Raw genomic sequence first — 14,091 nt, 5'->3', positions numbered from 1 at the left:
CATAGTCCTTCATCCTTGAGTTGCTCAGTTCTCTGCAGGTCAAAAACTTCGACCTCAAAACACAGCACTTCAGCCCCAGCATGCATTCAGGTAGTGTGTACCCACTTAAGGATGAAGATGAGATGCCACAGTTTCTTTTATTCTATAGGAACCTGTCATGATATACAGACGCTATTCCTCTAAACCTGTGTGGAAACTTGACTGACAGTTTTGTCCCATGCAGAAGCCTAAGGAACCCATTAAGATAATTGCTTTCTGAAAAAGTAAATAAGCCTTTCAATAAAGTACATCGCTGCATATGCACTAATGATCTTATCCTCCCAACTGCAAAGGAAGCAAAGAATCTAATTTGCAGGCAGCCAGGTTAGTTGTACAGCAGGCTTACTTCACTTATCTAGCACCATGCAGCACATGCAGAGGCTGCACAGTGCAGCGTGAAGCCTGAACCAGCAGCAAAACTGGAAGGTGTGTCCAGCTGGATCAGCACAGCACTCTGCCCACTGAATAACCTGACCCAGGCTCCAGGTTTATTAGCTGGGCAGCGTTACTGAGCAGCCTGCGGAGGCGGGTGGACCGGCTCAGGCTGGAGCAAGCTTGGGCATCCTGGAGTAGTTACACCATGGAGCGAGGTGCCCCATGACCAGAAGCACATGGCAGGACTGAAAAACTAAAGCATTTCTCTTTAATACCAAGTGAATGTCTTCTCTGCTTTTCATCTCTTCCTTCCTAGCCCCAAGACAGGTATAACAGTGTAGATTTAGCAACAAGTAGAAACTAAAACCCTAAAGCCAGTTCAAGCAAAGTTTGCTCTATTTAAAAAGAAAAAAAAAGTTGCAAACAACACAAGTGAATGCAAAATACTGGTAATGAACAGATGGAGGAATCATCTTTGAAATTACTGTACACATAAATCCGTTATGAAACAGAATACATCTTATTAACATTAGCAATGGGACACGGAGAGGGAAGACGGCATTGATGTTCTAACTGAAGAAAAGGAAAAGGGAGGTGGGTTGCATTGTGGGAAGGTGATCATTCCAGAGATGGGCTTGTTTCTTCAAGCTGCACACAGTGCCAACAGCACTGCCTGCACCCGAGGGTGGAGGCCATCCCAATTCCGCACGTACGTATTATTGCTGACATCAACATCAGAATAAATTCTCTGAGCAGAGCCGGTGCTTCTTACAAAGAGAACTTGTAAAAAGTCATCACCTAAGTTACCATGATAGCCTCTGATTATTGCTGCACACCTGGGCCCTCTTTTCCAATTTCATGCAGTACGTTTTTGTTAAGGAACGATGGAACTTCATAAATCAAACTAGGTTCCTTCCATCCTTAAATATTCCAAACTAGTAAAGAGATGCAAAGGGGGAAAAACTTCTGAAAAAGTTAACTAAATATTGAGAGCAATAATGACTTTCTTAGCTATGGAGCAACAGCAGTAATTTTGTGTTTTGAGCCTTGAATTCTCCAGGCAATTTCTATGTTAATTCCATAAAAAATTGCTAGAAACTCCTCCAAACTGACCTCTATTCTCTTTCAAATTTAAAAGGATTCCTGTGAAACCTGGCAGCATAATAATACCAAAGATGTGGGAAATGGGACGCAGTTCCAGCAGATGGAGCTCACAAGCAAGCAGTGCAGGAACACACTGCAAGGAGGCTTGCAGCAAGGAGCTCTTGTGTAGCAGCCAGAAAAGACTGCAAGCTGCTGCTCTCCCTACGCAAACTCTGATTGTTGTTTTGTTTTTACCTTCAGAAGTGAAATAAGGAAAGTTCCTCTTGAAACAAATCCAAAACACTTACGGGTCAGGATTTATTGTTTAGCTTCTGACAGTGAGTCTTCTAGGTTAGGAGACATCATGAGCTCTGTTTGGACATAACAGAAAAGTGTATACATCTTCAGAGATGTGAGCTGCTCTGCTTCTTTAACTGAAAGGCATCTGGTCAGATAGGACGAAACCTGGGTCTGATTTACCTGATTAGAAAAAGGAGGCCTTTCCTTCTACTGAGCAGAAAAGTTCATAACCATCACGTGTTAGTGATGAATGAATTTCCGTAAACAAAATGTTATTCTACTGCATCATGCACCAACAGTACACCATTTCCCCCTATACAAACAGCAAGGTATCCCTAAACATTAACTGTTCAAAGCTCCTTGCAAGAAGTAATCAACAAGATTCATTACAAGCCCTCCCTTGGTATGTCTGGGCCTCAGTCAAGATATGATCCTTATCACACTAAATAATCACACACAGTCTGACCCAAATACCTAAGGGGGAGAAAAGGAACTGAAATTCTCAAGGCCAAATGCATCTCTTGTTTGGATCTGCTGTCATTCAGCTTGCCAGTTCTCCTTGTTTTCTGACTGAACGAGACCATTTCTAAACATGAATATTCCAGTTATTTAACAAAGTGCTTTTATTCACAGAAGCAAAACCAACAAGCTATACAAAGCTATACATGAAGCATGGCTGACTTTGGGACTGACAGCACAAGAGTTTACAGTTAGCCTGCAACAAGATCGGTGACCAGAGCAAGCCCTTGGCAAGTTAACAGCAAAGTTTCCTTTAAATGACAGAAAATAAACAGAATTCAGTGGTCTTTGTCCAGTTTCCTTCTCCTTTAAGCAGAGATTTTCTAACCCATATCTTTCCAGTGCAGCCCTGCAGGAAGCAGTACATCTTTATCTAACTTCCCACTACATTGGTTCTCAGGGCTGTGAAAAAGAGACCACCATTCAGCTATGCAGATGCAGCTGGGCTGGTCATATTTCAGCTTGGTTAGAGACTTGTGGATTATATTTGCCACTTGTGCCCTCCCCAGTACAGCTAAAGGTGCCGTATTTAGGGATGCACACCTGACTGAGCTTCACAACTACACACAGCTTTTATTTCCATGTACTTTTGCAAAAGTAACGATGAAGTTGACTGGTTTGGTTCTTTTTTCCCCCAAAGCAACGAGTGACCAAAAACTATCATAGATCCAAAAGCTGCTGGGTAGAAATGGCAGTTCTGGAAATCAGACCACTGATAAATACCAGGAAGAAGACATGTTTCAAAAATCAGATTCCCTTCTTGTGTTGAGAAACAGATCACTGGCAAATCTCCAAACTATCAGAGACTGAGACGGAACTCTTACATTCATTCTTCCCAACTTCCATTATACTGCAAAAATGCCCAAGCAAATCTTGCACCAGTTTTATAACTTAATTTTCATTCACACTTTTGGTTAAACAAGTTCAACTTCCCATATGGATAAAGCTATAAAACATGGTTTGACTTTCACAGAGAACAATTTTCATGCACCCATTAACTTGACTTGAGAACTGAGTCCTTTAGTATACCTGCTTATGAAACTGCTTCTTGTGAGATGACTAACTTTATGCATATATATTTAAAATTGTTTAAGAGGGCAGTGAGGTTATTATTCTAAGTCTTATAAATGGAATTCCTTGCACATGCTACACATGTTGGCTTCCACGTCTGTTTTGAATTTACATACAAAATATATCAGCACACCCAAAACTTGTTACAAGCTATTTCCCCGGCCCCCTCTGTTCACTGTTTATCATTCTTACATGCAGAAATTGCTTCTGTGTTTTTCACTGCACAGGAAATGCCAGACTGGCAATATGAGAAAGGCTTGCTTTTTAGCTTAATGTCAATTGTTCTTTCTTCCACGGTTACGTGTCTGTGGGCTGGACGTGGCATCTGGGTTAATGGAATGCTCTTACTCTCAGCATGGTATCTACTTGCAAAGGCAGTTACTTCTCCAATTGAATTCCAAAAGGTAACAGTGACAAAACAAAATGACAAAAGGAATAACGTAATGAGCTCAGGGAATGGAAGATGTTACGCAGTTACTCTTTTTCTGTTAGAAAGATCTCCTTCCCCAAATCTGTTGCAAATTAAGAACATAAGCATCTCAGTTTAGGAACTGTAATGCCTGATTTTCTTTAGTCTTTCTTATGACATTCTCTCCTGAAATTTAGTTATAAGTGTTTTGACAGGTCCACAGTCTGATCTAAGTAGGCAAAGCTAATGTTATCCCCTTTGGGAGTGCACTGTGCAGTGCAGCCACAGAAGTGCAGGCCCGTCAACCTGTGAGCAGCATACTATTGCTATCCTTGTCCTTTTCCTGCCTCTTTAGGAGAGTCTAACTTCTGTAATAGCGGTAGTGATCAAATGGCACTAAGATGTAATAAAGCTCCTTGTCCTGTACCACTGCACAGAAACAGGAACAATCAAGATCAAGCAATTAACACACAAAAATAGAAGCATTTCTCACTCTTTCTAAGGTTGAGCTGATATAATGTCAGACAGTATCACTGTAAGAAGTTAAAACAAACAGAAGATCACCAGGTAGCCAGCAAAATGGTCACTTTCACCTGCACAACAAAAACTGAGAGTGTATAGTGATGAAATCCCCAAATACATTAAAGGCTGTTTAAATTAATGAGAAGAGTCAGAACAGAAGTAAAGCTCAATAATACTGAGTACTTTCATACCTTTTCATTTCTTCGTCAGTCATCAGTATTTGCTTACTCTAAAGCCTATAAATGATTATACACTAAAATATATTTGGATTCATTAATTAAAATATATTAAGCTATGTTTAAACATTGCTATACTTTGATCTAAAACTGGAGTACTATGAACGGCTTCTCAGCACTACAAAAAACCTGATTCTTTAAGTTCATTTGCCATACCCAATGTCAGGAGCCCCATCCTAATCTTGAATGTTGGTATTATTTGATACTTCAGAGAGGAATCCCAGAACGTGAAGCCTGGATTCTTAATTGAAGCCAGCTGTTACACAATAACTCAACATGTGTGGGATTTTCCCACTCAGTGAAAATGAAAACTGGAATCGTTTTGTTTTTTTTCAGGAGATTTAACAGCCATTGTGGGATGGCTTCTTTTAAATGAAGGCAAAGAAACCATCACATTTGGTTCACTCAGGTAACGTGAAGATGATGCCGTGCAACGTAGCTGCATTTGTTCTTTCATGTCTTGTCCACGTTATGGTTTAATTTACTAAGGGATGCTGCCCCTTTTTTAGCTCATTGAACTACATACTTTGCTTGAAGCTGACAGTGTGACAGTCAATATATTTGTCCTTCCAGCATCACGGTGTAAGCCTGTTCCTTAATCTGTAACATGTGTTGGTACTGAAGTTCTGGCCCAGAGGCAGAGGGCTGTGAAAAGTAAAGGGTCAACCAGCAGAGTCTGTTTGTCTTACTGGGCTTCTGTGAAAACAAACCTTGCACCAACCATTTTAAAATACTTACACTGCATATCATATTTTATGTCAGATATTGATATGATGATGAATTGTATATATGCAATTATAAAGAAATCGTACACCCTGCTATTAGAAGCAGGTTCCCTGATACCCAGTAGAATATTCTAAAGCATATTTATTTCCTTCTGAATACCATACACTGAAGAGCATTGGGGGTGGGAGAGCTGTATACATATATGTACACATCTATCAAATCCTACCGGAATATTATTAAAATACGGAACAAAAAATAGCATTGAAATACATAGATTTCCAATTCTATTGTGAGCACAAGAAAACAGGAAATGGGCTCCAGAAAAATAAATAAATAAATAAATAAATAAATCCAGAACACCTCTGTTCTACCAGATGGTCTATAAAGGGTTAAAACAAATGGAGCACTTAAAAGTAACAATGTTTTCCTGTCAACTCCTTCTATGGTGTGATCCAGGGGAAGGTCCAACTTCAGTGCTGGATGTTCATACAGGATTTCCTATGACTAATGCTGTCAGCATTCAAAACTTTTAATTGGAAATGTGGGCGTTATACAGATAGGAAATTTACCATTTAAAATTTCATATTTGAAAATGAATGAAAATTACTCTGATTTTCAGATTCATTCTCCGTACATGGAATGGCAGCAGAAGAAAAGGAAGTCACTAAGTGGCATATGCTGGGACTGCCTGCCAAGCCTTTACACAAGTCCCTTCTATCTGGATGGGATCCACAGGAAGCTTGTACAGGAAGGACTTTTCCTTCCTTATTTTTGATAAGCTTTGTTGGATGGAAATTATGCCAGTGAGTAACAGAGGGGAAGGGGGGAGCAAACTACTATTCTGGTGGGTTTGGTGCCAATCCTTGCAAAACTGAAAGTCGTACTGAGGCAGCAGTACTGCAACCTGTTGTAAAGAACACAGGTCCCAACTGAAAACACCTCCATTCGCCAGTATCTCTAGCGAACAGATTTTGTGGAGTCTCCAGAAAGTTTGTTCTGAATTCTCTTGTAAGCGCTGATAAATATTTTACCTCAGATAAATTTTAAATAGTAGTATTTTATTGAATTAAGCGTTAAATTAATATAGGTTGAGCTGTCACAACAATGTCCCTTCTTTCATTTCTGAATGACACTTGATCCTATTTGCACAGTACTATATTAACACTTAGTTGAAATTAAGCTTTCCCTGTTCTTATGATGCAAGGTAGAAATAAGGTTGACTATTCATCTCTTCTCACACTGCAGCTACTTCACTGTGCAAGAACTTCCTAGAAATCACTCTTTGTTCCTCAATCTGAGGATTTTAAAATCCCCAGAGGAAATGCTACTGTTCTTTGTATATTACAGTATAAGCACATTGAGCCAAAGGGTTTGCTTCACTGGGAACCATGACAGCAGAAAACAGACCTACAGGTAGGCTACAATGGCTCTAGATACCACTTTAGCAACAGCTATGTCAGCTGGCAGGAGTCCCAGCTTTATCCCTGAGAGTCCCATAAGCCCAGAATGGCTCTTTAGGTAAGAGAATAAGAGCAAACAAATAAACAAACAATCAAAAACCCTTTTTCAAATAGGGAACGCTTCTACTTCACAGTAAAGGAGGCAGAAGTTGTAAACAGGCAGATTTGATGACAGAAGAAAACTGGTGGAAGAGGAACCTTTAAAAAGATTTAATACAGTGTTCAAAGGAATAAGAGGAAAGTAGCACAGGGGAAAATGGAAAACAACAGAAGTATTAGAAAGAATGATTGAAGAGTAAGCAGCTCTTGTGGAGGCTTTTGGTAGAGGTGTGCAATTTTCTCCAGCTGGCCATTAGAACCAAACATTAACTGCATGAAAGCTATTATTAAAATAACAAAGAAGGATGCTGGCATAATGAGTCAAGCTTATGCTTTGTCCAGAGTAGCTCTGGCACAGGTAACAACACCACATATAATCATCTGCTGTGAAAAAAAAAGCAATTCCTAGAGGAAAGAAAATCCGTGCTGATATGACTCCATTGCTCTTGGGATCAAAGCTAGATTTAAGGAAGCCTATTGGTACAGCAAACATTTCTGTGCTCACAGCGGGCACTATAGGAATATGTAGTTTAAGGAATGAGAAGAGAGATGTCTGAAATGAAAGCTCTGCTTCAGATGAGACTGTGTATGATTTGCGAAACGATGGAAACTGAGGGGGCAGCTCGGTCATGCCTTTCCCCTGCTGGATGAATCACGCTTTGAATGGAAATTTGAGTAGGAAGACATAATGGCTTGGGAACAAAGAGCGCTGCCAGAATATCACAGGTGCAGCTGAACAGAGAAGGATGTTATGGGCTATGCCAAGGGAAGCAAACACCATGAATCTGGAGGAGTTGTCAGGCTTTTGTGATTTAGGGAGCTACCCAAATCAGCAAGAGTGTTTCTCATGGAAGCAGACAGGAGGAAGGTTGAGGTCCTGAGTCAATGCAGTAATGAGTCCCTTCATGTTTAAGCATAGTTCTGAATTCAAAAGAGAAGAACTGTTCATGTTTTACTAAAGCTCTTGGGACTCAAACCGACCCTATGCTCATGCACCTCTCTGTAGTTAAATACAGACTTACTTTCTGAACTGGAGCTAAGAATACAGACGCTGGCATCCAAGGAGACACAGATGGGCTGGGAACCAACACAGTCAGTCAAAGCCAGAGGGATCACATGAAGGACAGGGGAAGCTGTCAGAAGTGGAGAGAGGAGATAACGTGAAAGAATCGACTCTGCCTCTGAAAACTCCCTACCAATGAGAAATAGTGTGAAACAGAACACAAGCTGCCCACCAAACTGCAGCATTGTGGAAATTAAAACACTAATAAGGAAGAAACAAAATACGGCAGTGACTTGATAGCACTGCTATACTTCGTTTTGATGTACAACAAGCATAAACACACAGAAAAAAACAATATGATTCTTACTGGTTGACCAGGACAGGGTGTAATTGAATCATAGTAAGGGTAAATGGGGAAAAAAGAGAAGGAAAAAAATATATGGAAATGGTTTGTATATATGTACATGTTTTATTTCCAGAAAATACAAAAAAGGGGAAAAATGATTTCAAAAGACGTGTACCAAGCCCCGTGAATAATGTGAGTTGTCCAAAAACCAGAATATTGCTACAGATAGATTTAGATAGAATAGTGAAGATCTAATGGTAGTAGATATAATGGCTATTAAGTAGAATTTAAACAAAAGCTATTTTAGCCTTTTGACATGAAATGACTGATATCAACTTAATATCTCTCTAAATATAGAATTCTGGATTGAAAATATATGAAAGACAAGACAGTGACCAACAGGATTCACAGTGAATAACTTGGAGATCAGGGAATATAGGAGCCATTTTCAAGGTAGAAGAAGCAAAAGATGCAAGGCAGCTTCTCTAGGTCCAGGTGTTCCAGTTGCCTTCAAGCAGCTTGAAGGGGGAACAGCAGATCCGCCAGTCCCTGCTACCTGCTCTCAGCAGTAGCTTTTTCCTACTGGTGGTGTTATTACCACAACGTCCAACTTACCCTCACTAACTCAGAAGATGCACTGCCTTTTTTACACAGTAATTATGAAAGAGTTTTTCTTAACAGAATAAAAAAAAAAATGTTGAGTTGGTTTTCCATGCTTAATTCAAAGGTTTTCTATTTCGTCTCATTTAAGAAAAACAAGAATTCTGGAACTAAAACAAATGGATTTGAAAATTCTGTTGACATAAGAAATACAATTTATATACATAAATGGATTCCTCAGAGAGAGTAAAATTTCTACGTGTGCACAGGGAGTCTTCATTGGCAAGACATTGTTTAAGTACACGTCTGTGCTGTGTCTGATGCCTGACATCTAACTGTAATAACTTAATAAATAACAGCAATTAAAACTGCTTTACGATGTAGCAAAACATTATTTCCCTTCAAAGTCACATTAGCCTCCATTAATCTCTACAGCATTCTATAGTGGGTACAAGCAATGCTCTGCTTGCACACAGCTGCCTTCTGGGGGAGATGTGGGGGCACTGCCATAGGCACCTTCTGGGAGCAGCCCCACACCTATGGGGGGCAGCTAAAGAACATTCACAAAGCATTTCCTTCTGTGAGATTTCACTGCCTAAGTGTGTGTTCCCAACTCAAAACCACAGAGACTTGTTTAGAATGTAATAAAATCTGCCTGTTTTGAAAAAAAATAAAGAAGAAAGCCAGTTTGCTGATCCCTGAAGATGCCTCAGCATTTAGTAACATAATGCTTTTACATCGCGTACGTTTAGTGTTAATGATTTGCATAACAACTTTCCATAAATGCTTTCTAATGCAGTGAGTTTCTAATCTCAATAAAGATTGTGACGGTAAAGATTTCTGTAGAATAAGTACCTATAGAAGCACGCTACTAGCGATATTCACCAGACCAAAGAAGGATCATCTTTCTCTTATGATCTTTGCATTATGCAAATTTCATCCTATCATCAATAACAATTTTCCTGTTTCTCCTATGCAGCTTCTTGGAAAACTACCTGGCAAAGAATTCCATGCAACGTTATGGAAAAATGCCTACATCTGATTATTCAAAACCTGAACAGTAAAAAAAAAAAAAAAGCCTTGTAGGTTATTTGGTCACTCTTCTGAAACTTCACTAATTCACACTGAACAAGGAAACCAATCCTAGTTCTCACTTTGGATGATTTATGCATATTAAGCCTCATGTTCAGTCTGGACCCACAGACTGCCCTGTCAGCATGTAAAGCCATCACAGGCACATTACTGATGTGTACTGCTCTCTTACAGTCGCCCCAGGACTGGAACTGCAGAAAAGAATCTTCAGAAAAAGAACGTTTTTATTGCAGAGATGCAGCACTTAACACAATCTTCACCTGTTTACACTTGAGGAAACAGTACAGTGCTAGGATAGCATTTGTGCCTTGTATTGGAAATTAAGTTATTATATCTGCTGTTGTATTATTATTTAGTACCTTGGAGGCATCCACGACTATTGGACAAGGCAAGGGACATGTGCTCTCTGCGAGGCAGCTCTTTAAGGACAGGACCTGGCACAGGGAGGCAGTGTGTGAGCTGCGCAGGAGATAAGAGGGGAGCCCAGTGTGCCAGGCTGAGGTGCAAAACACGAGGCTAGACGGATCAGCTTTCCCCTCCCTCCAGGAGGCCCCAGCTGGCATGCATGCTCTCCGTGCCACTCTGTGGCAATGCCCTATGGAATACTTCTTTAAATCCCTGCCAGTGCAGAGACTTCCCAGCACCAGGAAGGCCCCAAGTCTCCCAGTCTACTCTTGACAGAAACCTGACTAAAGACAAACCAGATTGCTCAGTGCCAGAGCTCCCCTTTGGACTTCCCTAATTCACTGCAGTTACTCTTTATGCAAAACGAAGAAGTAAGCTTTGTTTCTCTTGCAGACATTCTGACTAGTCAACTTCTCTTCCAGTGTTATAATAAGTCAAGTACACTCTAATCATCACCAAAAATACTTCTAACGCTGCTGCTTCTCTGTCTGACTATGCCTAAATATAGTTCAACCTCAACCAGCCAGGTCACACTTACATTTCTGATTATCCAAAACAAAGCTTTATTCCCGAGCCGTGTTTATTAGTGATGATGCCTTGATTACCCTGATATATTTCCTACCCCTCACGGTGTTCAGATAACGATGTTGGCTTTACTGTCTCTTGGAAACAGGTTATTTTACAGCAAAGATATGTTTCCAATAAGCAGCTGGCATTACTGCAAACAACCGTCTTAAATGAAATCAAACTCCACGTTGGGAAATATAAAAATATCACAGTGAGTGAAACCCATGATATTAATGTTTGGCTTTCCATCCATTTTATCAAGAAAATGCCCTGGGGAATACAAGCAGTCACTGGCAGTCGTTGAGTTTCAGCAGAAGGCAGTGAGCGCAGCGGCAGGCTCCCAGTGCTGGCTGGGGAAAGGCTGACCTCTGCAGGATCCTCAGGCCCAGACAGCTGCATCCCAGGTAGCAATTAAACAATATGCAAGGTGTACTTTTGGTTGCTTTCATCTTTGAGAAATTAAAATAAAGAAAATTAAATGTATGCTTGATGATGACATAGCACTATAAAATAAGCTCGAAAACACAGGCGCGTGTTAATTTAAGAAATAAACGTTCATCTTTGAGAAGTCAGAAAACAATACTTCAAAGGACCAAAACTTCAAAGCCCTCCGTAACTTCAAAGCGCTGCACCACCGTTAATAAACACACAGGACATGTCTGTGAGGGAGAAAAAAATTTCCTATTTTAATGCTTGTGTAAACAGGGAGCAGAGATGAAGTGATTTGCCCAAGGACACATGTAAGCGGCAAACCTGGGACTCTGGGTATGAACAAAGTGGCTTGAGCCGCGTTCCTCAGAGCAGCCACAGCAGGGTTAAAGCAGGTACTTGATGCTCCCCAATGGAAATTCACCCAGCAGAGGCATAACCGCAGATCTTTCCTATCAGTAGCATCACCTGCTCTTTTTCAGGCCTGCTTTAAACAATCACGTTGTTCTCAGCTGGCATCCTCCCACAAAGTACACGTAGATCTATTTAAACAGTGGGTTTTCTATGTAGCCATATACTCACAGAGCATTATTTCTGCATTTGACAATGACACGAAAGCTTAAATGTGTTATGCAAAGGATTTCAGCCCTTCTCTCATGACAGTCTGCTCACTGCAGGGATCTTGACAGTACACAATCAGCATACCTACAGCATGGAGCTTCCCCAGCGACACTGAGGAAGCAGAACCTGCATCAGTACCAATGTGAGTTTTATTCCATGTCCTCCTGGAGTAAAACAAAGTTTTCTCAATGCATATATGTTCATCTGCTATGTCCCCATGACTCTGAATATAAAGACCCTAAAAAGTTCTGTATTACAAAGAAGACAGAAGCAATGTTCATCATTTCCTCTTGTTTTTAGAATAACCTAATAAGGAACAGCCCTTGGATATGCAGAGCTAAAGATGCCAGCAAAAGGAAAACTGACCCATGAAGTACTTAGCAAGGAAAAAAAACAAACCTCCTCATGCCTCTCAGATATCAAATAAGTGTAAAAGTTAATAGAGAATGGCAAAGAATAAGAAATTTTGCCATTCAGACTTTTAATGAAGATCTTCCTGGTAATGTTATACATATCACAGAATCACACAATCACAGAATGGCCCATGTTGGAAGGGACCTCAAGGATCATGAAGCTCCAACCCCCCTGCCTTGCAGGGCCACCAAACTTCCACACAGACTAGATCAGGTTGCCCAGGGCCCCATCCAACCTGGCCTCCAGTGTCAGGGTATCCACAGCCTCCCTGGGCAGCCTGTTCCAGGACCTCACCACTCTGTCACCACTAGACATATACAGTCTCATGCACTTAATTAAAGGAGCAGAGATATGGAACTTTAATATATTTCCTTTCTCTAAAACACTTATATGCCAAATAAGCAGAGTTAATAAGTTTTAAAGGTATAAACAAAAAGCGAACTTCAAATAGCCAGTTATTAATCTCTTATTTATCTATACAACAAGCTTCCAACATTTTCTTCTGAACGCGATCCTTGTTTTAACAGAGAATTTCCTCGTGTCACCTCCACACAAAGAACTTTTAAAAACCATATCCATAATTACGATTTGAAGACTATGATTTGCATATTAATTGGCTGCATTCTGTGCTCTAAAAGCAAAGTCTCACACTGGCTCTAAATAGACGTTGCACACGCACAGTGCTCCGCTGTCCCTCCCCATGGCCGGTTAGGGGTACTGCACCTTTAATGCTCGCTGGTTTATTAGCACAGTTCCTGCACATCAGGAAATCACTGCCATACGAATAGATTCTTAAGGAATATCACAGTTGATGCTTTAATTCTTTTTCAGGAGTTACACATTTTTGTGTGTGACAGCTTTGTTAGTGATACTGCTTACACACATCACTGCCCATCGATAGAACTCAAAACTTACCTATGAGTGCCATCGGGCATCGCTACCTCTATTTTGCATCAGAACAATAACAATGAAGACATAAAAACCCAGTCCGAGCAAACTTTAAGTAAGGCCTATTACTTTACTCAAGACATGGATATATCTGAAGTGCTTTGATGAGTCAGATCTGGAGACTAAATAATTTGCTGCTCACAGACTGAGTCATTAGCAGATTTAGGAACACAGTTCAGACCACGCTTTTCTATGTTATGTGCTAACAGTGATTAACTAAATGACAAAAGTTTACCCATCCCTGGGGCAGCGCCCCTCTTTGCATTTCACAGGAATTATTGGGCTTTTAAATTGGCCATCCAATTTGCTGACTCGGTAACTGGCTGGCTTTCAAAACTTATATTAAAAGTCTTGCCTTTCCTGGTTATTTCTTCTATAAATCTTTCTCATAAAAAGAAGAAAAAAAAAATAAAATAGAATAAGTTTTGCAATCTGGCTTATGAAATAGAATAAGTTTTGCAGTGCAGCTTATAAAGTCAACTCATAAAAATTTACAAATCTCATCAGTCACACTATGCCCGCTCTTAAAGAAAATACACGCAGAGGTAGCAGGATGCAATAGAAAAGGCAGGGAAGAAAGAGACAGATGGCAAAATGGCCGATTTGCTGAAATAAGTTGAAGCTATCAGCTCATTTGCCTACAGTGGCTTGGGTTGGAGGGACCTTAAAGGGCATCCAGTCCCAACCACTCAGCTCCTGTGGAACTGCCAGCTCATTTTCTCTCTCAATTGCATTCCAAATAGGTGGTTATTATTATATTTCCTCCTCCCTGTGAGGAATTTTGAGACCAATAAATTAATTTCAGCTAGATTCAAAGGTCCTGCGCT

At 40.4% G+C, this 14,091-nt stretch overlaps 1 protein-coding gene across 9 annotated transcripts in view; it reads right to left on the bottom strand.

The window, feature by feature from the left end:
- The window catches only part of FGGY (FGGY carbohydrate kinase domain containing), a 273,209-nt gene that overhangs the window by 254,227 nt on the left and 4,891 nt on the right, over window positions 1-14,091 (bottom strand). The gene's annotated exons all lie outside the window — the stretch shown is intronic.

This window comes from Excalfactoria chinensis, chromosome 8 (genome assembly GCF_039878825.1).
Source record: "Excalfactoria chinensis isolate bCotChi1 chromosome 8, bCotChi1.hap2, whole genome shotgun sequence".
Classification (NCBI taxonomy): Eukaryota; Metazoa; Chordata; class Aves; order Galliformes; family Phasianidae; genus Excalfactoria; species Excalfactoria chinensis.
This window is presented reverse-complemented; position numbering and strand designations above follow the sequence as displayed.